The sequence below is a fragment of the Pan troglodytes genome, chromosome 1, assembly GCF_028858775.2.
Source record: "Pan troglodytes isolate AG18354 chromosome 1, NHGRI_mPanTro3-v2.0_pri, whole genome shotgun sequence".
NCBI classification, from domain to species: Eukaryota; Metazoa; Chordata; class Mammalia; order Primates; family Hominidae; genus Pan; species Pan troglodytes.
In genome coordinates this window covers 163,443,352-163,464,313 of record NC_072398.2, presented here as the reverse complement: position 1 = coordinate 163,464,313, position 20,962 = coordinate 163,443,352, and the positions used below count along the sequence as shown (strand labels likewise).

The window sequence follows — 20,962 nt, the reverse complement described above, 5'->3', positions numbered from 1 at the left end:
ATTCCATTTGGAATCCTACTGGGCCTGATCTGTTTTCCATTGCCAAGGCACTGCTGTTTAAGCTATACCATATCAAGCACCCTCCCTAAAGGCTCAGGGGCCATAGTGAAAGAGGACACATGGGATTGTAAGAGCCAGATTATGGGGGTGGAGGGTAAAGGCTGAAGCAAGTCCATCTTGGATGCTAACTCACTATGTTAGCTTCTGATTAACCCCAGTTCCAGGAAGGCTGCTGAAATTTCCAGTTTATGTGCTGTTCCTTGTGTAAAAGCATGGACTTACTGCAAATCCTGCCCTTAGGGCAAATTCCTACCTATTTCTGCAGAAGCATGTGTATCATTCCCCTACGGTTTATAACCCCTGAGTCTGGGGGTAATGGCACGGGGACCCACCAGCTTGTCTGCCGCCATCTGGGGTAGGTTTGCACAAACACACCTGCCTACTGCGAAACAGTTCCTCTTCCTTGCTCTCCTCCCGCCGTTTACTCTGACCCCTTTTCTTTCTTTCTCTCCTTCCTTCCTTCTTTCCTTCCTTCCCTCCTTCCTTCCTTCCTTGCTTTTTTCTTTCTTTTTTGTTTTTGAGATGGAGTCTCACTCTTGCCCAGGCTGCAGTGCAGAGGCACGATCTCGGCTCACTGCAACCTCCAGCCCCTGGGCTCTAGCAATCCTTCCACCTCAGCCTCCCCAATAGCTAGGACCACTGATGCCAGCAACCATGACCAGCTAAATTTTTGTATTTTTGGTAGAGACGGGGTTTCGCCATGTTGCTCAGGCTGATCTTGAACTCCCGAGCTCAAGTGATCTGCCCGTCTCAGCTTCCCAAAGTGCTGAGATTACAGGCATGAGCCACCATGCCCAGCCACCTGAGAGACGTCCTCTTTTCTATGGCCTTGTTGTTCCTATCTTGCTCAGTTTGGATTTTATGCCCAGGCTTTTCTCCTCAGGGTGGAGCTTTGTCCTAGAAAGATGGTTTGGTTTGGTTTGTTTGAGAGTTCACAGGGCCCAGACCTCTAGACCACTCCAGCGTGGCCAGAGGTTTCCCTAGTCTCCATGTGACCACATTTCTTCTCAATGCCAGCTTTGCTGCTGTTCTCCAGTGGCCCACTGAACTTTCCAGTGAGTTCCTTTGGTGATTTGGGGTCGTTCAGTTCTTACGGATATCACGAGTCCCTTTACCTTCCATCTTCTTGATGCCGTGTAGGCCATGCAATTATAGGTAGCTTGTTTCTACTCACTCAAATTTTGGAGCTCAAGGAGAACCTGGTTGCTAGGGTTTGTTGTAGTTGTTGGCCATGGGTTTTTGGTTTTGCTAACCTAGCTGTTGGGAATGTTTTAGTGGTAGGATGCAAGGAGATTCAAAATTGTTCTTGTACCTGATTGCACGACTTGGTAAATTTACTAAAAATTGTTCAATTGTGCACTGAATATGGGTAAATTTAAAAAATATATATGTATATATTTAATAATAAAACAGACATGGGGTCTCACTATGTGGCCCAGGCTGGGCTTGAACTCCTGGGCTAAAGCTATCATCCTGCCTCGGCCTCCCAAAGTGCTGGGATGACAGGCATGAACCACCTACTGCACACGGCTGCTTTTCTGTTCTTAAGACCATTATGCCCACTGTTAGAGAAGCACTACACTTGTTGGTGAAGTGGTCACCTGCAGGAACAGCTCCACCAGGCAGCGTCTTTTTGCAGGGCCAGCAAGACTGGTCACCACTGTTTACCCCACTGATCAGTTCTAGAAGCAAGTAGATCCAGAGACACTACTACTGAGTTTCTTCATGGCCAAGACTTCTGCTTTTCTAGCACTGGGTGGATGATAGGAAACCACGCACATTCCTTTTGGTAAAACAGGGAGCCCACATCTGAAGAACAGCAAGTATCAAACAGGGCAAACTGAGTTAGAAAACCTGGACTTAAATTACAGCAAGGTAGATTGTGATCATATCACCAGGGATGTGAAATCCAGGACTGATGGTTAAGCACTGGCAACTAGAGTAAGACAGGCTCGATTTAGAATGCCATCTCCATCATTTATTAGCTGTGTGGTATGAGGCAAATTTCTTACCCTCTCTGAGCCTCATTTTCCTTGCCTGTTGTTTAGTATTAAGGGTTAAATGAGATAACACATACAAAGGATTTAGTGTAGTAACAGGCATTATCAAGCATTGGTTAAATGCTGGGCTGGGTCTCCAAGGCTGTGGGCTCCTCCTTAAAACTCCTTACTGAGAAAGACATTTATCCATTTTTGCAGTTTGACCTCCCCTTGTCTGAGGTCAAGGTGGCAGATTTGCTTCCGGTCTTTCTTAGCTTTACAAGACCTAGGAGAGCCAACATAGAGTTGGTGCAAAATAGAATTTCAGGGAAGTGTCTGCAGGGGGCAGAATTTCAACAGGGAAATAACTATCATTAATGTTTGACACAATCACAGCCATTAGCTATTGTCACTGAAATGATTATCCAGTGGAAGGAAAACAAACAAAAACCCCTGCACCCTGTGATCAAATGTTTCATAGAAACCATTGCTGACTGGGTGGATACAGTAGGTCGTTCTGTGCTGTGGATACACACCTTTTGTCTCCTACCCAGGCAGGGATCCTGGATGGGGTGAGGCTGTCTGAGCTGCAGGCTTGGGAAGCAAACCAGAAAGGGCAGGGAGGCAGCTTGAGGGCTTCTGTGGGCTGGGCATGTTTTTGCTGTCTCTGCGGGGTTGTTTTGATCTCCCAGGCACAGGACATTTGAGTGCTCTTTGCAAAACCCTTTTTCGGGACTCATTGATGATGAAATGCCACTCCACAGAGGCGATGAGCAAAGGAACACCACTGGACATCTGGATGGGACACATGCTAGGCCCCTCCACCCCAACATGTCCTCAGTGACACTCATCACTTGCCTCCCAAACTGGTTCCTCCTCCAGTTCAGTGAATTATGTCACCATGACTTAGTCACCATGCTGAAAATCTGGGTGTCCTCTCTCTTCCTTCTCCCTCTCTGCCCACTTTCCTCTCTCCCTGTGGCATTCAGAGATTCTAGCTGACTAACCCAGAGGCACCCTAGTGCTCACCATGCCTCTCCAACTGAGTGTAGACCATCCCTCCCCACTTGATCATGGCAATGGTCTCTCTAAGTAAATACCTGCCTCTAGCCACAGCCACATGCACCTCGCCATTTCCTTGCAGTACTCCCTGGCCATCTTTCTTTATTTTTCTGGAGAAAGGGCCTTGCTCTGTAACTCAGGCTAGAGTGAAGTGGTGTGATCAGAGCTCACTGTAACCTTGAACTCCTGGGCTTAAGCGATCCTCCTGCCCCAGCTTCCTGAGTAGCTAGGACCCCAGGCACACACCACCACTCCTGGCTGATTTTTAAATTTTTTGTAGAGATGAAGTTTTGCTAGGCTGCCCAGGTTCTATCCTTCTAAAACTATACACACACCCCACTAAAATTTTAGTGACATTATTACCAAAGAAAGGAGAGCACAGATACTAGGAAATATAGCTGTCTTTGTCATGTGCATTATGAGCCAGGCACTGTGCTGAACAATACACATAAATCTCTCAATCATCAAGATTACATGAAAAAGGCATGCAGAACTCTAGGTCAGTGGCATTTCCTTTTCCTTTCCTTCAGTAAGTCTTTTCTCAGCTACAACTTCCTCCTTTAAGGATGCTAGAGATTTTTGCTCAGGGACTGGAGACATTCCCTTATGGAAAACATTATTATGTTCTATTTAATGTATAAGAAAACAGAGGCTCAGAGAGGTTAAGTAAGTTGACTAATGCCACGCAGTAAGGGAAAAAGTCTTAATGTTATCTCGGGTAATCTGACTTCCCAGGCTTCCTGTTTAACCACTTACGCTAAACTAAGGACGAGTAATAAGGTCCTTGCATCTCAGGAACATGGGCCAGTAGGAGAGGTGGATCTAAACAAGTACCGTTAATGAGGTATGACAGATATTCTGGAGACCTGAGGGAGAAGTGGGCCAGTTGTTTTCCTTACCTTTTCTCCACACCTCACAGCTTGGCTTTTACATTGTATCAGCATAGTCTTCACAATTTTGAGGTCAAAATGTTTTAAAATATTAGAAGGCCGGGAGTGGTGGCTCATGCCTGTAATCCCAGCACTTTGGGAGGCAGAGGCAGGAGGATCACTTGAGCTTAGGAGTTTGAGACCAGCCTGGCCAACATGGTGAAATCTCGTCTTTACAAAAAATACAAAAATTAGCCGGGTATGGTGGTGCACGCCTGTAGTCCTAGCTACTCAGGAGGCTGAGGTGGGAGGATGGCTTGAGCCCCAAGACAGTGGTTGTAGTGAGCTAAGATCATGCCACTGGACTCCAGCCTAGGGGACAGAGTGAGACCCTGACTTAAAAAAAAAATTAGAAAATACTGTACAATTGGAGAATGGGCCCAGTGGAATGATTGTTCTCCACCTAGCTCTGCTCCCGTGTCCCGCAAATTGCGCCCCCACTCAGTGTAGAGCCTTTTACTCCTGCTATTAGAGTCATGATCCACGAAGCTTCTTCAAAAAGAAGGAAGGAAGGAGAAAGAAAGAAAGGAAGGAAGGAAGGAAGGAAGAAAGAAAGAAAGAAAAGGAAAGAAGGAAGGAAAGGAAGGAAGGAAGGAAAGAAGGAAGAAAAGAAAAGAAAAGAGAAAAGAAAAAGAGAGAGGGAGAGAGAGAGGGAGAGGGGGAGGGAGGGAGAGAAAAGAAGAAAGAATCGTGAGCAGATTCTGATAAGCTCTGATCTTTGATCTTGGGACACTGGTGAGTATGACATCTTTTTTTTTTTTTTGAGACGGAGTCTCACTCTGTCGCCCAGGCTGGGGTGCAATGGCGCGATCTCGGCTCACTGCAAGCTCCGCCTCCCGGGTTCGCGCCATTCTCCTGCCTCTGCCTCCTGAGTAGCTGGGACCACAGGCGCCCGCTACCACGCCCGGCTAATTTTTTGTATTGTTTTAGTAGAGACGGGGTTTCACCGTGTTAGCCAGGATGGTCTTGATCTCCTGACCTCGTGATCTGCCCGCCTTGGCCTCCCAAAGTGCTGGGATTACAGGCATGAGCCACCGCGCCCGGCCAGAGTATGACATCTTTTATGTCAAGGGACAAAACCCTGTTTCTCCCTTTGTGGGGTTACAGCACAAAGTCTGACAGCTCACAAAAATGAACCTTCACAGATCTATCCATCAATTCTTCTCTCTCAGAAAAATGCGGTCGCTACTAAACGGGCCCTGGACTTCATTTCCATGGGGAGCACTGTATGAGTGTGCCCCTGAAACTAGTGTCCTTCTCCCTCCATCCCTCCTCTCTTCTTTCCTTTCTCTTACTTTCTCTTTTCCTTCCTCCTCAACTGTATATTAAGATCTTTTTCTGCCAGGTACAGTGCTGGAAGCGGGGATACAGGGACAAATAAGACACAGATCCCGTCCCTAAAGAGGTAATGTTCCCATTATAGAAGGGAAGAACATGGACTTTGGGGCCTGAGTGTGTCAAACAAAATTCCAGCTCCACTACTTGCCAGCTGTGTGATCTTGACAAGTTCTTTAACCTCTCTGGGTCTCAGTTTCCTCGTGTGTGAGATAGTCTAACACAGGAATCTGCCTCAGAGTTGTTGTGTGGCTTACAATGAGAGGATTATATATGTTATGCACCTAGAATGGTGCCAGGCACATGAAAATACTACATAGGTATTTATTATTATTTGCATACTGTATAGTACAGTCCTGAAAGCTGCATTCTGATCACTTATATTCTCCCAAGATAAATCACACAGCATGGCACATAGTAACTTCTCAATCCATAAAATCATAATTTGAATGGAAAATTCTGGAATTATTTTAGGTAAGCTGTTATTTTGTTCCTCCTTGCTGAAGTGTGAAGAATACATAAAACTAATCTGTTACGGGAATTTTATGAGTATGACATCTTTTGTGTCGAGACAAAACAATGATAAAAACCTAGTAGTGAAGACAGGCTGAAAGGCTTAACTATTGCCATCTAAGTTGGCCTGGAATGAATTCTCTACCCTGGGACCCAAAAAGTGGTGATAAGTTATGAATTAAACTGGACAAGACAATCCTAGGCCTGCTGACTCTAACCGGGGATTAGCAATGTGCAATACAGTTCAGCACTCCAACTTTTCTTTCTTTCTTTTTTTTTTTTGTATTTTTTAGACAGGGTCTCACTCTGTTGCCCAGGCTGGAGTGCAGTGGCACGATCATGGCATACTGCAGCCTTGACCTCCTGGACTCAACCTCCCGAGTAGCTGGGACCACAGGTGGTTGCCACCACGCCTGGCTAATTTATTATTATTATTATTCTCAGAGACAGGGTCTTGCTATTTTGCCCAGCCTGGTCTTGAACTACTGGGCTCAAGTGATCCTCCTGCCTTGGTGTCCCAAAGTGCTGGGATTACATGCATAAGCCACTGCATCCTGCCAGCACTTCAGCTTTCAGCAAAGGAAAAAGAAAGAACAAATTTTAACCAAGCTTCACCATCCTCACAATACACATCGTGTGTGTGAGAGTGGGGTGGTAGTGTTGGCCAGGGGGTATGCTGGGAGCATGAATCTGCAGTATCAATTGAGGAAGCCAATATTTTAAGCTATTCTTGGATTGAGTTTTTGTTTCCATTTCTGTTAGAGCATTTATTTATTAATTTTTTGAAGTGAGAGCAAGTTTATTAAGAAAGTAAAAGAATAAAAAGAATGGCTACTCCATAGGCAGAGCAGCCCAGACCATTTCTTTTAAAGGTGTTATTAGGAATAATTATTACTCTCTTGGGGACTTTCTTTTTATAAAGTTATGTAATCACACGTGTGTTTGAAGTAGGTCAACAAAGAAGAGTTGTCTGGTTTTGCTTTCTAAGCAACTCTGCCTGTATTGTCATCTACATAACTTTTTAATTAAAAATCTCTTCCAAGTTCACAAATAAGAACTGTCTCCCTGCTGGCTGAAAGCGCTGATTTACACTAACAAATGTCTCAAAAAGGCATGTCACAAATATGGGTAGACAAAAAGATTATTCATGTTCACAGGATTTAAAGCAGGGGTGTCTAATCTTTTGGCTTCCTTGGGCCACACTGGCAGAATTGTTTCAGGCCACACGTAAAATACACTAATACTAGCAATAGCTGATGAGCTAAAAAAAATTGCAAAAAATATCTAATAATGTTTTAAGAAAGTTTACAAATTTGTTTTGGGCTGCACTCAAAGCTGTCCTGGGCCGCGTTGATTTAAAGCTTTCATTCAAGTGTTTCTACAAAGACAAGTGGGACTGGAACAGCCAATATTATTTCAAAAGTCATGATATTACTCGGGGCTTGGTAGGGCTCAGGTAACTTATCTGAATCAAAAATTAAAACAGAATGATGCTGTGGGTGAGCCAGGCAGACTTGTGAATGTGACCTTCTTTGGAAAAAGGATCTTTATAGTTGTAATTAACTTGAGGCTAACTCCAAGTCCAGCTGCATCAGTTACTCATTGTGTATCTTGGACAAGTTTCTTTTCTGAGCCTCAGTTTCTTTGTCTACAAATTGGAGCAAATAATAAAACTCTACAATCTTCAAATCCAAAAGTTTTGGAAACTGATGTTCTATTCTTTTATTTTTTATTTTTTTGAGATGAAGTCTCGTTCTTGTCCCCCAGGCTGGAGTGCAATGGCACGATCTCAGCTCACTGCAACCTCTGCCTCCCGAGTTCAAGCAATTCTCCTGTCTCAGCCTCCTGAGTAGCTGGATTACAGGTGCGTACCACCACACCTGGCTAATTTTTTGTATTTTAAGTAGAAACGGGGTTTCACCATCTTGGCCAGGCTGGTCTCGAACTCCTGACTCCAGGTGATCCACCCGCCTTGGCCTCCCAAAGTGCTGGGATTACAGATGTGAACCACCACACCTGGCCTGGAAACTGATATTCTATTCTTAACTACTTTGGTGATGAAATCTAATTGACCTGAACTAATTTATTCATAAAACCCTTTCATGTGGCTTTTTATAGTCAGTGTTTATTTTATTTAATGTTAATCTACATGTTTTGCTACACAGTTATTAAAGTATTAGTTTAATAATTGGAGTACAACCCCAGACCCTGCTGGGGGTGGCACGTACTATGTTATACTTGTAACATTTTTTTTCTTAAAAATGTATACAATTTTGAGTTTCAAAACACACCTGGCCCCGAAGATTTCAGACAACAAACTGTGGACCCATATCTTCCTCATAGGATCATGACAACAGCATGAAACAATGCAAGTAGAATTTCTGGAATACCCTATGTTAATGCCATTTCCCTTCCCCTTTTCCCTGAAGAGTCTTTTCTAAGGCACCAACTACTTCCTTCAAGCAGCAGCCAGAGGTCTTTGCTCAATGGCTGGTAAGGTTTTTCTAAACTTTTGGCATCTATATCTGTTGGCCCAACTTGCCTACTAGTCTGTAAACTCCTTCAGGGTAGGGATTGTGTTCCAGTGATTAGCGGCACACAATCTTCCAAAAGTTTAACAAATATTTAAAAAATAGGCTGGGCATGGTGGCTCACGCCTGTAATCCCAGCTCCTTGGGAGGCTGAGGCAGGAGAATTGCTTGAACCCAGGAGGCAGAGGTTGTGGTGAACAGAGATCGCACCATTGCACTTCAGCCTGGGCAACAAGAGTGAAACTCCATCTCAATAAATAAATAAATAAATAAATGCAGCAATTATTTATTAGATTTCTGGTGGGACTCATAGTCTCCTGATCACATTTTGGGTAGGGATGCACCATGGAAGGGGGATTTACTACAGAAGTACAAGAAAAGTTTTGGAGTCTTGGGGAAGCCAGCAGAGAAGCGCAGCCATGGGAGGCAATGATAGGGACTCCCTGCATCCAGGTTTGCTTGGCACTCTCCCACTTTAAACCTGTTGTCACAGGACAATCATTGACTCATGTATTAGTCTGTTCTCACGCTGCTAATAAAGACATACCTGAGACTGGGTAAGTTATAAAGAAAAGAGGTGTTTTTGCTTTTGTTTTTGTTTTGAGACAGAGTCTCACTCTGTCGCCCAGGCTGGAGTGCAGTGGTGCAATCTTGACTCACTGCAACCTCCACCTCCTGAGTTCAAGTGATTCTCATGCCTCAGCCTCTGAGTAGCTGGGATTACAGGTGTGCACCACTATGCCTGGCTAATTTTTGTAATTTTAGTAGAGACAGGGTTTCACCATGTTGGCCAGGCTGGTCTCGAACTCCTGGCCTCAAGTGATCCACCCACCTTGGCCTCCCAAAGTGCTGGGATTACAGGTGTGAGCCACTATGCCTGGCCAGAAAGAGGTTTAATTGACTCACAGTTCAGCATGGCTGGGGAGGCCTCAGAAAACTTACAATCGTGGTGGAAGGGGAAGCAAACAGGTCCTTCACATGACAGCAGCAAGGAGAAGTGCTGAGCAAAAGAGGGAAAAACCCCTTATAAAACCATCAGATCTCATGAGAACTCACTCACTATCATGAGAACAGCAGCATGGGGGTAACCATCCCCATGATTCAATTACCTGCCACTGGGTTCCTCCCATGACACGTCTGGATTATGGGAACTACAATTCAAGATGAAATTTGGGTGGGGACATAGCCAAACCATATCAACCCCCATTTTTTCTCTTGCATTCTCGAATATATCTTCATTTGGATAAATCATGTGGACACCCTGTACAAGCAGCACCAGGGGGCAGTCTCAGGGTGGAAGGAGTTTTTTTGTGTGCAGAGTGGAAGGGGAGGGGGTTCACTAAAAGGAGAGAAGAGGGTGCCTAGAAAGGCAGACCTGAGGGGTGGAGGAGACAGAAGTGAGGCTAGCAAAAACCTAGATCCCCTTAGCAATGATTAAGAGCATAGTCTTTGGAATCAATAGACATGAGGTTACATGCCAGCTGTATAACTTATTGACTGTCTAACATATTGTAGTGGGTTAAATTGTGGCCTCTAAAAAGATACATCCATGTCTTAACTCTAGGAACTTATGAATGTGACTCTTGGAAAAAGAGTCTTTGTAGATGTAATTAACTTAAGGCTCTTGAGAGGAGATCACCCTGGATTATTCTGGTGGGTCCTAAATCCAGTGACAAATATCTTTATAAGAGAAACACAGAGGAGAGACCCAGAGAGGAGGAGAAGGCCGCATGAAGATGGAGCAGAGACTGGAGCTATTCAGCCAAGTCAAGGAATGCCTGGAGCCACCAGAAGCCGGAAGAGGCAAGGAAGGATCCTCCCTTAGAGCATTTGGAAGAGTGTGGCCCTGCCAACACCTTGATTTCAAACTTCTGGCCTCCATAACTATGAAATAAATTCTTGTTGTTTTAAGCCACCAAGTTTGTGGTAACTTCTTACAGCAACCCTAGGAAATTAACACACAGAGTGTGAGTTACCTAAACATTGTGAGCCTCAGTTACCTTATCTGAAAATGGGGCTAAAACTTAGACCTACCTTTTAGGGCTGCTTTAAGGAGTAATAGAAATTATACATGGGAATTACATGGCACCAAGTTGTTCCTTAATAGAGGGAAACTGTTATGATGGCGGAAGAGCAGTAATGAAATACTGAATTCATCCAGCAGATGGCAGAAGATGGATTTGCAAACAAGAGGACTACATAAGGTTTGCTGCCCAGCAATGCAGCTCCAGGCCTAAAGTAGCCTTCCTAGCTCACAGACTGATGAGGATTAACCCTCGCCAACTCAAGCGTGCTCTCAGCTCTGTAGAAACTAAACTAATTCTGTTTTCCTTTGACCATTGTACACCACAGAGGCTGGCAATGGAGAATATAAAGACTGGTGCAACAGAAAATACCTGGGTTCTAGGCTCAGCTCTGTCACCTCATTAGGATTCAGTTTGCCCATCTGTAAAGTAGTGACAAGATGAAATACCAACTGTAACGTAATTAAAGGGCTGTTGTGATACCAAAATAACATAATGTGTAAAAGTGCTAAAAACAAGATGCCATAAAGCACAGAAGGGGCCCAGGAGAGATTAATTCATGGAGAACTTACTCGTTTTTTTGAGACAGAGTCTCACTGTGTTGCTCAGGCTGGAGTGCAGTGGCGCGATCTCAGCTAACTGCAATGTCTGCCTCCTGGGTTCAAGTGATTCTTGTGCCTCAGCCTCCTGAGTAGCTGAGACTACAGGTGCACGCCACCAAGCCTGGCTAACATTTTTTGTATTTTTAGTAGAGATGGGGATTTCACCATGTTGGCCAGGCTGTTCTCAAACTCCTGTCCTCAAGAGATCCGCCCGCCTTGGCCTCCCAAAGTGCTGGGATTATAGGCATGAGCCACTGTGCCTGGCCTAATTAATGGATAACTTCTGCAAGAATCCAGGGTCACGGTTGATTTGTTTATTCATTTATTCACTCAGCAAACATTTCTTTGTGCCAGGCATTGTGCTAGGTCCAGGGAATACTGCTTACATTGGAGAAGTTCCCATTCTAGTTTGGGTGGACAAACATGTGATAAAGATGTGTACAGGGCATAATTTTCTCTCAGCAGCTAGGGTAACATTCCAACTCCATGTTTTGGTTTAAGAAACACATTTGATTTTATTTAAAATATTATATATTTTCTCTTTTATTTCTTTTCCCTATTTACAATAAGGCTTACTTGCAAAATTAAGAAATACATTTGAGTGAGTAGCTCCCTTGGTAAAACATTTATATTTCCTTCTTAATTTCTTTGTAAAAGTCTACTCTTAAACACTACTATTTAGAGTTAAGTGAGAAAAGAAAATTGCAGGACAGAATGCACAGAAAGATCTATTTATCTATCTACATAAAAACTGGAAGAATACACTCCCATACTGTTAACAGTGGCTACCTCTAGGGAAAGGGTGAAGTGATATTTGAAAAAATGGGGCTTTTACCTTTTCTTTTCTTTCCTTCTTTTTTTTTTTTTAGACAGAGTCTCGCTCTGTCGCCCAGGCTGGAGTACAGTGGTGCGATCTCGGCTCACTGCCAGCTCCACCTCCCGGGTTCACGCCATTCTCCTGCCTCAGCCTCCTGAGTAGCTGGGACTACAGGTGCCCGCCACCACGCCCAGCTAATTTTTTGTATTTTTAGTAGAGACGGGGTTTCACTGTGTTAGCCAGAATGGTCTTGATCTCCTGACTTCGTGATTCACCCGCCTCGGCCTCCCAAAGTGCTAGGATTACAGGTGTGAGCCACCACACCCAGTTTTTTTGTTTTTTTGTTTTTTTTTTGGTTTCTTTTTTGAGACAGAGTTTCATTCTTGTTGGCTGGGTTGGAGTGCAATGGCGTGATCTTGGCTCACCGCAACCTCCGCCTCCTGAGTTCAAGAGATTCTCCTGCCTCAGCCTCCCGAGTAGCTGGGATTATAGGCATGTGCCACCACACCCAGCTAATTTTGTATTTTTAGTAGAGATGGGGTTTCTCTATGTTGGGCAGGCTGGTCTCAAACTTCTGACCTCAGGTGATCCGCCTGTCTTGGCCTCCCAAAGTGCAGGGATTACAGGCGTGAGCCACTGTGCCTGGCCTTACCTGTTATTTTCTATACTCCTATATCATTTGCATTTTTTAAAAACAAGCACGCACTTCTTTTCCCATTAAAAAAAGAACCGTAATATTTTTTCATGACCCTGTCCCAGAAAACTCTTCTGTACTCACATGGCTAACTCAAACACTGTGGTGTACACTGCTGAGGGAGCTAGTTGTCTCCCTTTTTGAAAGAAAATTAAAAGGAAGAGGAAAGTCCATATTTATTTTCCTTTGTACTCTTGTAGAGGTCATCTAATCGGAAGTGTTCCAAGCTGCTTTAAAGCCCTTCTCCTCTTTAAAGTGGTTTACAAACATTAGCTCAGCACCCTTCAGGGCCTCATAGTGAGGCGGGCTCATATAAGAGGCTAGTGAGTCATAAGGAAGTGGCAGCTGTGGATGCCATGTCAGTGGTCCTAATAACACCCCTAACATGTGTCTCTGGCTGTACTGTGCTCAAAGGGCTTTCTCCTGCATTATCTGGTGTAACCCTTCTATGACCCTTGGGAGGTCAGGTCAGTACTGCTATTCCTTTATTATATAACAGATGGAGAAATCTATAATATAGGTTCTGGAAAGTGAAATGACAAGCCCAAGATGGGGAGGCCAGTCAGCAGGAGGGTTTCACATCACTTATATGTCAATTACTGCACAGCACAAAAGAGAGGATCACTAATGTCAAACCTCGTATAACATAACTTTGACATTGGGGAGGTAGGAGAGGGAGAAGAGCAAACAGTCTTTCTGCCTAATCTGCCCCTTTTTTTCTTTCCTCCCTTCTTTCTTTCTATCCTCCCTCCTTCATTCCCTCTCTGTTTCTACTCCATTGGGAAAAGAAGAGGTGAGGAAGAGGACCCTATTAGAGAAGTAAACAGATCATCACAATTCAGCAGCCAAGTTTTATGCAAATTTAAATTATGCCACAGATTTGAAGCAATGTGCCAAAATATATTAATCAAGTCTCATTTATATGCAAATATGGAAGAAAAGAGAAGCTTCTCACACTGTAAATTAGTCGAGTTTCTCCAGTTCAGTACAGGAAGGCTGAGTGACTTGCAGGTGGTGTTCACACTTTTGCCACATGGGGACGCCACCACCGTTGGTAGCCGGACATACTGGCACTCCGTCAGGGTGGAATATGTGAGCATTGCATAACACAAAGTTTCACTCACCCTCATCACTCAGCTTGAAAGGACCATTAACACAGTTTTCTCTCCCATTAAACTAAATTCCTCAAAGGCAAGCTTAGACTTATTCTTTTAAACCCCATCTCCTAGACCAGTGTCTGACATATAGTAATTTACCATTAAGATTTTTTTCTCTTAAAAGTATTCTTTTTTTCTTTTCTTTTCTTTTCTTTTTTTTAAGACAGAGTCTTACTGTGTTGCCCAGGCTGGAGTGCAGTGGCGTGATCTCGGCTCCCTGCAACTTCCGCTTCCTGGGCTCAAGCGACTCTTGTGCCTCAGCCTTCCAAAGTGCTGGGATTAGAGGCGTGAGCCACTGTGCCCAGCCTTAAAAAGTATTCTTAACACAAAAAATTTCAAATATATCCCAAAGTACAGAATATAATATAATGAATTCCCTTGTACTCATTATCCAGCTTCAACACCTACCAACTCATGGTCAATCATCTGTCCTCTATATCCCCTATTTCTTAGAATCAAATACACAAATGTAAATATTTTGGTGTAAGACACTGTAAAAAAGAAAAGAAAAGGAATGTAATTGCTAGGCCTCTCTCACTGACTTTAAAATACCTGGGTGGGTGGCGGTGGGCAGAGTGGAGAGAAGGAGCATTTTTCTAGAGGTCGCAGCGTTTTGTGGAACAATTTCCTGTAATGGGAAAAATTGAGATGGGTAAGAGGAAGGAATAATGATTATTACATGCCAAGTGTTGTGCATTATTATTTAATTTCACCTTTCTGGGAGATAGAGGTATGACGTACCCATTTTAAAGATGAGGCTCAGAGATGTTGAGTGCTGTATCTTCAGCAAAGCTGAGATTGGAACCCAGCTGTGTGTGGCTTCAAGGTCTGTATTCTCCACCCTCTGATAGGACGAACTTGCAATGCATATCAAACCAAATCCACCCATGGTTTGAGGCTCTCCCTCCCGCCCATGTACCTAAATCCAGCTTCATTCATACGGCCTTGGGGGACAAGCCCCTGAGGGTTACTCCAGCCCTTTGGAGAAGGGAGGGTTTCCATGCCCAGAGTGTCAAAGGGGAATTCAGTTTCTTATTCAACAGAGCTCATTTCCTCTTGTTGCTTGTCCTAAGAAAATGACTGCCTGGAGTCCCAGAGAATTTGTAAGTAAATTTGTAGGCCAAGAGTGGTGGCTCCCACCTGTAATCTCAACACTTTGGGAGGCCGAGGTAGGAGGATTGCTTTTATCAAGGAGTTTGAGACCAGCCTGAAAAACACAGCAAGACCCGTCTCTACAAAAAAAAAAAAAAAGAAAGAAAAAAAAATTAGCTGGGCGTGGTGACACACACCTGTAGTCCCAGCTGCTCGGGAGGCTGAGGCGTCAGAATTGCTTGAGCCTGGGAGTTTGAGGCTGCAGTGAGCCATGATCATGCCACTGCACTCATCCTGGGTGACAGAGTGAGACCGTGTCTCTAAATAAATAAATAAATAAATAAATAAAAATTTGTAAGGGATTAAGCAATAAAACACACATACACTGGTTAGGATAAACCGTTTGTGGGAAAAATCTAAGAGATTGTGTTTAAGTGTGTTCTTGAATAGATCAGACTGGGTTTGATTGAGACTCTAAGGAAATAAACCAAGCCTCAATTACTTTTAGGGGAAGGAGACCCCATTGTAAGAGAAGGAAGCTGACCAGCCATGGCAGCTTGGAAAACGACAAGTCTCAGGGGCAAATGCTGGCAAGGCCTGTCCATTCAGTGTCCAGGCAAGAAGAAAGCTTGGCAAGCAGACCTGAGCAAAGAGGTTTGCCAGGCAAAGCAAACCCTCTAGTGGGTAAGAGCGCTTTGAGCAATTCAGCCGAAAGATAGGTCTTCTATTCAACCTTTGCCACAATTCCTTGCTCGCTCTTCTGGATAATTTGGCTTCTTGGGTATTCGTTTTTCAATAGGGAAAGAACAAAGTGCTCTGGCTTGTGTGAACTTCCAGTACTCTCGAAAGCTGATTTTCTCATTATAAATGAATAAATTGGCGTTCTGGTTATAACTTGGCTTCTCCAGTAATTTGCCTCCAGGGAGAGAATGGACTGATCTCCATACTAGAGTGTTCTGTCTGCTTGCCAGCTTAACTTCTCTTTGTAAGTGAATAAATGGGCCTCCTGTAGTTATATATCGGCCTCTCAGGGGTGCCTGGTTAATGCCTGGTTTCCTGGGGAAGAAGGACCAGGTGAGAAGTGCCAACAAACAGGTCTCCTGGCCTGCAGGAGAGCAGGCTCCTCAAGTGGAGAAATCATCAAGGCAATGAATGCGGTCTCCTGGGGTCTCTTGGGAGAGAGCTGGTGTCTGAACCACAGTGACACGTGGCCTTAACATGAGGAACTGAACCTTCATGCCCCAAAGGAAGCAAGTTTGGATCCTTTAACCCCTAAGCAGGTTATTCCAGCTCAGTGAGAAGAATCCCTACTTTATTCCCATTGGCATGAGACGAAGAGGTTCTTGGAAGCAAAACTTTGCCATGTCGCTCCTTCCTTTAAAATCCCTTGACAGCCTCTTATTACTTGGAGTATAAAGTCCAAACTCCTTGGCAAGACTTGCCTTTATGACAGGAAAAATAAAAAAATTATTACTACATGATTTCATCAAATCAAATCCCCTTATAGCTATAAGGTGTTTTATTATGTGAAGTGCTAAATAACACTGTCGATGAAACTATGATATCCCATTGATCATAAAACACATCCAATTTCAAATAGACTAAAATATGAAAAATATTCAAATCTGAAAGTCACTAAAATATGGTATTTAAAATGAAAGCTGAGAGTTATAATTTTTCCCTTTTAGGGGAGAGATACAATTCACTTTAAAGAAAAATAATTCTGGCTGGGTGTGGTGTCTCACACCTGTAATCCCAGCACTTTGGGAGGCTGAGGTGGGCAGATCACTTGAGGTCAGGAGTTTGAGACCAGCTGGGCCAACATGGCAAAACCCCATCACTACTAAAATTACAAAAATTAGCCTGGCGTGGTGGTGGGCACCTGTAATCCCAGCTACTCGGGAGGCTGAGGCAGGCGAATAGCTTGAACCTGGGAGATGGAGGTTTCAGTGAGCCGAGATTGCACCACTGCACTCAAGTCTGGGTGACAGAGTGAGACTCCATCTCAAAAAAAAAAAAAAAAAAAGAATTCTGTTATTTAGGAAAACACGGCGATGGATTTTACATTTTTGAGGAGGTATGGCCTATATGCTTAGGCTTGGATAAGTGAGAACAAGTGAGAGAGACAGAGAGAAAGAGAGAGAGAGCAAGAGAGAGAGGAATTGCTCTATACAGTAAGGAACTAGAGCTTTCCTTGCTGCCAGAACAGTGGGGATGGGGAGATGTGAGGAAGGTCTAGCTTCAGAGTAGTATTCTCTAGAATTACTTGGGAGTTTTCACATGCATGCCCAGCTGGCCCCACTTTCACAGATTCAGACTAAAATGATTTGAGATGAGTACTGGGAATTGTTTTTTTTGGCAGCATCTCGCTCTTGTTGCCCAGGCTGGAGTGCAATAGCATGATATCAGCTCACCACAACCTCCACCTCCCGGGTTCAAGAGATTCTCCTGCCTCAGTCTCCTGACTAGCTAGGATTACAGGCATGCGCCACCATGCCCAGCTAATCTTGTATTTTTAGTAGAGACGGGTTTTCTCCATGTTGGTCAGGCTGGTCTCGAACTCCCGACGCAGGTGATCCACTCGCCTCGGCCTCCCAAAGTGCTGGGATTACAGGCGTAAGCCACTGCGCCTGACCTGGGAATTGGTCTTTTTAAAAGCTTCTAGGAGATTGTAACTGGTGAGACAGAGGAGGTGGAGGTCACAGGTGCTTAAGAAGATAAAGCTGGCTGGTAAGAACCTTCCTATGGTGGAGGTGGCCTATGCAAGTTGGGGCCGCCACGGTCAGTGTTTAACTGTAAGTGGTTTTCTGTCTGTGCTGTGGCCTTCTTTGGCTCTCTCAAGCCTGCAGTGTGAGCTGGCCATCCCAGCACTCGGACGTTACTGGTGTTTTGGGGAATGGAGGAAGTGAGTTGCTGCCCAGAAAGGAAGATGCAGAGGACAGACTTCAGGAGCCGACTGCAGCAGCAGAGCTGAGAGCAGCGAGGGACAGAGGACCAGGGCCACAGGGCCCAGAGCCGGGAGAGCACCACCTCGCCTTACCCCCAGAACCACACCAAATCCTCAGGGATACTGGGCTTCCCACTGTTGGTGGCATGGCTGTTTCAGCTTTTCCATTTGAATATTGAATGAAAGGATCATGCCCAAGGGCTTGAGGAACTGGGGACATTCAGAACCAACAGTGGTTTCATCATGTGTTTTATGATCTGGTTCCTGCCCACCTATCCTACCCACTCCACACCTATGGCCTCACCCTCACCTCTATCCTGGGCTGCTTGAAATACCTATTCACCCTTAAAGACTCAGCCCAAGGTTTACCCGCTCTGAGAAACCTTTTCTTCCCCTCCCCTGTCTTTCACCCCGCTGGATGATTTCCTCCTGCTGCTCCGATGGATTACTGGCAGGCCTCCCAGCATGCCGCCGTTCTGGGTTGAATTGTGTCCCCCCAAAAGATAAGCTGGAATCCTAACCCCTGGTGCCTTATGTGACCTTATCTGGAGATAAGGTCTTTATAAATGTTATCAAGTTAACATGAGGTCATGAGGGTGAGCTCTAATCCCATAGGACTGGTGTCCTTATACAAAGGGAGAAATCTGGGCACAGAGACAGACATGCACAGGGAGCAGGCCATGTGAAGATTAGAGTTGAGGTTGCCACAAGCCAAGGAACTACCAGAAGTAGGGGAGAGGCCTGGAGCAGATCCCTCTCCGGCTCCGCCAGAGGGGAGGAGTAGAGTACACCAAGAGAATAATTAACAGGGGAACCTGGCTAATTCCAGAAAGCTTTTCCAGGAAAGCGATGTTTGAGCTGAGCAGAGAGGAATGGCCCTGCTGACACCTTGGTCTTGAACTTCTAGCCTGCAGAATGGTGAGATAGTAAAATTCTGTTTTTCTAAGCCATTCAGTCTGTGGTACTCTGTTATGGCAGGCGTAGCAAATTTATACAGCCTCTGACATGTCAGTGACTTCATGTTTTTAGGTCTGTTACCCCAACTAAGCTATAAACCCCTCAAAAGCAGAGACTGTCTTACTCACTTTTGCACTTCATCTAACAATTCCTAAATGTTTGTTGAATGAATCAGTGATTACAGTCCATCCCCAGTTTCCTGAATCTACTCTCAGAAACAGCACATGGTGGTAGAAAATGCCTGGTGCTTAGTTGGCAGCTGTTACCAGCTCTGCTGCCATCTGTCCATGACTGTCATCAATAACCACAGCAATGACAATGACCCCAGTTTCAGCTAGCATTCAGTGGGCATCAAACTATATGAGAATGCATTTATTCAGTCAGTCACTCGAAAACCATTGAGTGGTGCTCACTTTGGCAGCACATATACTAAAATTGGAGTGATACAGAGAAGATTAGCATGGCCCTTGCACAAGGATGACATGCAAATTCGTGAAGTGTTTTATATTTTTAAGACTTGTGCACAAATACCACAAGCAGCTTTATTTGAAATCGCAAAAACCTGGAAACAACCCAAATGTCTAATAACAGGTTAGTGGATAAACAAGTTGTGGTATACTGGTATATCTGTACAGTGGAATAATTCTTAGCAATGGAAAGGAATGAATTGTCCATATAGGCATCAACGTAGATGAACTCAAAATAATTATAAATGAAATAAGCTAGGTAAAAAATGAGTACATATTATATGATTCCATTTATATAAAATTCTAGAAAATGCAAGCTAATATATAATGACAGGAGCAAATCAATCATAGCCTAGAAACAGGGAGAAGCAGAGGAACAGGAGAAAGAGATTACCAAGGGGCATAAGGAAACTCATGGGGGTGGTGGGTATATTCAATATCTTGATTCTGGTGATGGTTTCAAGTTGTACACTTTAAATATGTTCAGTTTATTATATGTCAATTATCTTCAACAAAGCTATTATAAAAAAAAAAAGCCCATTGAGTGACTTGTATGTGTCAGGTTCTGTGCTAAGAACTGAGGATAGAATGCTAACCAAGACCAGCCTGGTCCCAGACTTCATGGAGTTTATAAACTAACAGGAGAGACGGATCAAGTAGTTGTATAATTACAATGGTGGCAAATACTAAAAGGAGAAGTAGAGTACAACAAGAGAATAATTAATGGGGAACCTGGCTACCCCAGAAAGCTTCTCAGAAAACGTGATGTTTGAGCTGAGCAGAGAGGGATTTGTAGAAATAAGTGAGGCAAAAAGGTAAGTGAGCATGCTCCCAGTAGAGGACACAGCATGTGTGAAACCTGTTCATTCAACAATTATCTACTGAGAACTTATGGCATAGGCAATTGTTCTAGGTCCTGCATACAGCAGGGAAAACAATTAATAAAGATCTCAACTGTTGTGAAGGTCGCTTTCCAGAAGCCAGAGGAGGTGAGCAGGAAGAACAGGGGAAAGAAGAAAGTGTGGCAGGTGTCTTCCAGGATATGAAATTGAAAAACCCTGACCCACTGAATCTCTCTCTTTTTTTTTTTTGAGACAGAGTCTTGCTCTGTCACCGAGGCTGGAGTACAGTGGTGTGATCTCGGCTGACTGCAACCTCCGCCTCCCGAGTTCAAGTGATTCTCACACCTCAGCCTCCCAAGTAGCTTGGATTACAGGTGTGCACCACCACACCTGCCTAAGTTTTGTATTTTTAGAAGAGATGGGTTTTCACCATGTTGGCCAGGCTGGTCTTGAACTCCTGACCTCAAGTGACCCACCTGTCTCAGCCTCACAAAGTGCTGGGATTACAGGCATGAACCACCATGCCTGGCTCCACTCAATCTGTCTTTCATACCTAGAACAGTGCCTGGCATACTGCAAGAGCTTAATAAATTATTTGCTGCAAATGAAGGACAGTCATCGGGTGAGGTGGGGCTGGGGTGTGTGTGGTGATTCTGATACAACTTGAGTTAACTGCCACTGAACTAAAAAAGTGCTTTAGAGTTTAAAGAGGCTTTTAACATTCACAGCACTATTTTTCACTGCTATTAAATGGTGCAGTTGGTCTCAATAATCCTAAGAACTCTTCTGATAATAAAATGTTCTCAGCCTGTGAGTGGTCCAGTTTTAAGGCCAGCTTCACAGCTGTTGGCATTTTTCACCCAAGCCAGATTTTATGGTTCTTAAGTGGCAGGGTTGACTCTGCTGAGGAACCTCGGAAGGAAGAGACTGTATCCTTCCTGTCCGGTGGTTGCC

General features: G+C 44.3%; 1 long non-coding RNA gene and 1 other non-coding gene across 3 annotated transcripts; both read left to right on the top strand.

Annotated features, from left to right (window-relative positions):
- The first annotated feature begins 283 nt into the window (after window positions 1–283).
- LOC134809041 (uncharacterized) lies at window positions 284–10,328 on the top strand. 2 transcript variants are annotated; one of them, XR_010153557.1, is made up of 4 exons: window positions 284–415; window positions 5,376–5,435; window positions 7,646–7,742; window positions 10,099–10,328. It is a non-coding gene; the product is annotated as an uncharacterized LOC134809041 (long non-coding RNA). The 2 variants fall into 2 exon arrangements; XR_010153556.1 differs by lacking the exon at window positions 5,376–5,435 and having other exon boundaries at window positions 292–415.
- An 8,776-nt stretch (window positions 10,329–19,104) lies between these two features.
- Window positions 19,105–19,211, top strand: LOC112206960 (U6 spliceosomal RNA). The gene has a single exon (XR_002941432.1). It is a non-coding gene; the product is annotated as a U6 spliceosomal RNA (small nuclear RNA).
- The last annotated feature ends 1,751 nt before the right edge of the window (window positions 19,212–20,962 follow it).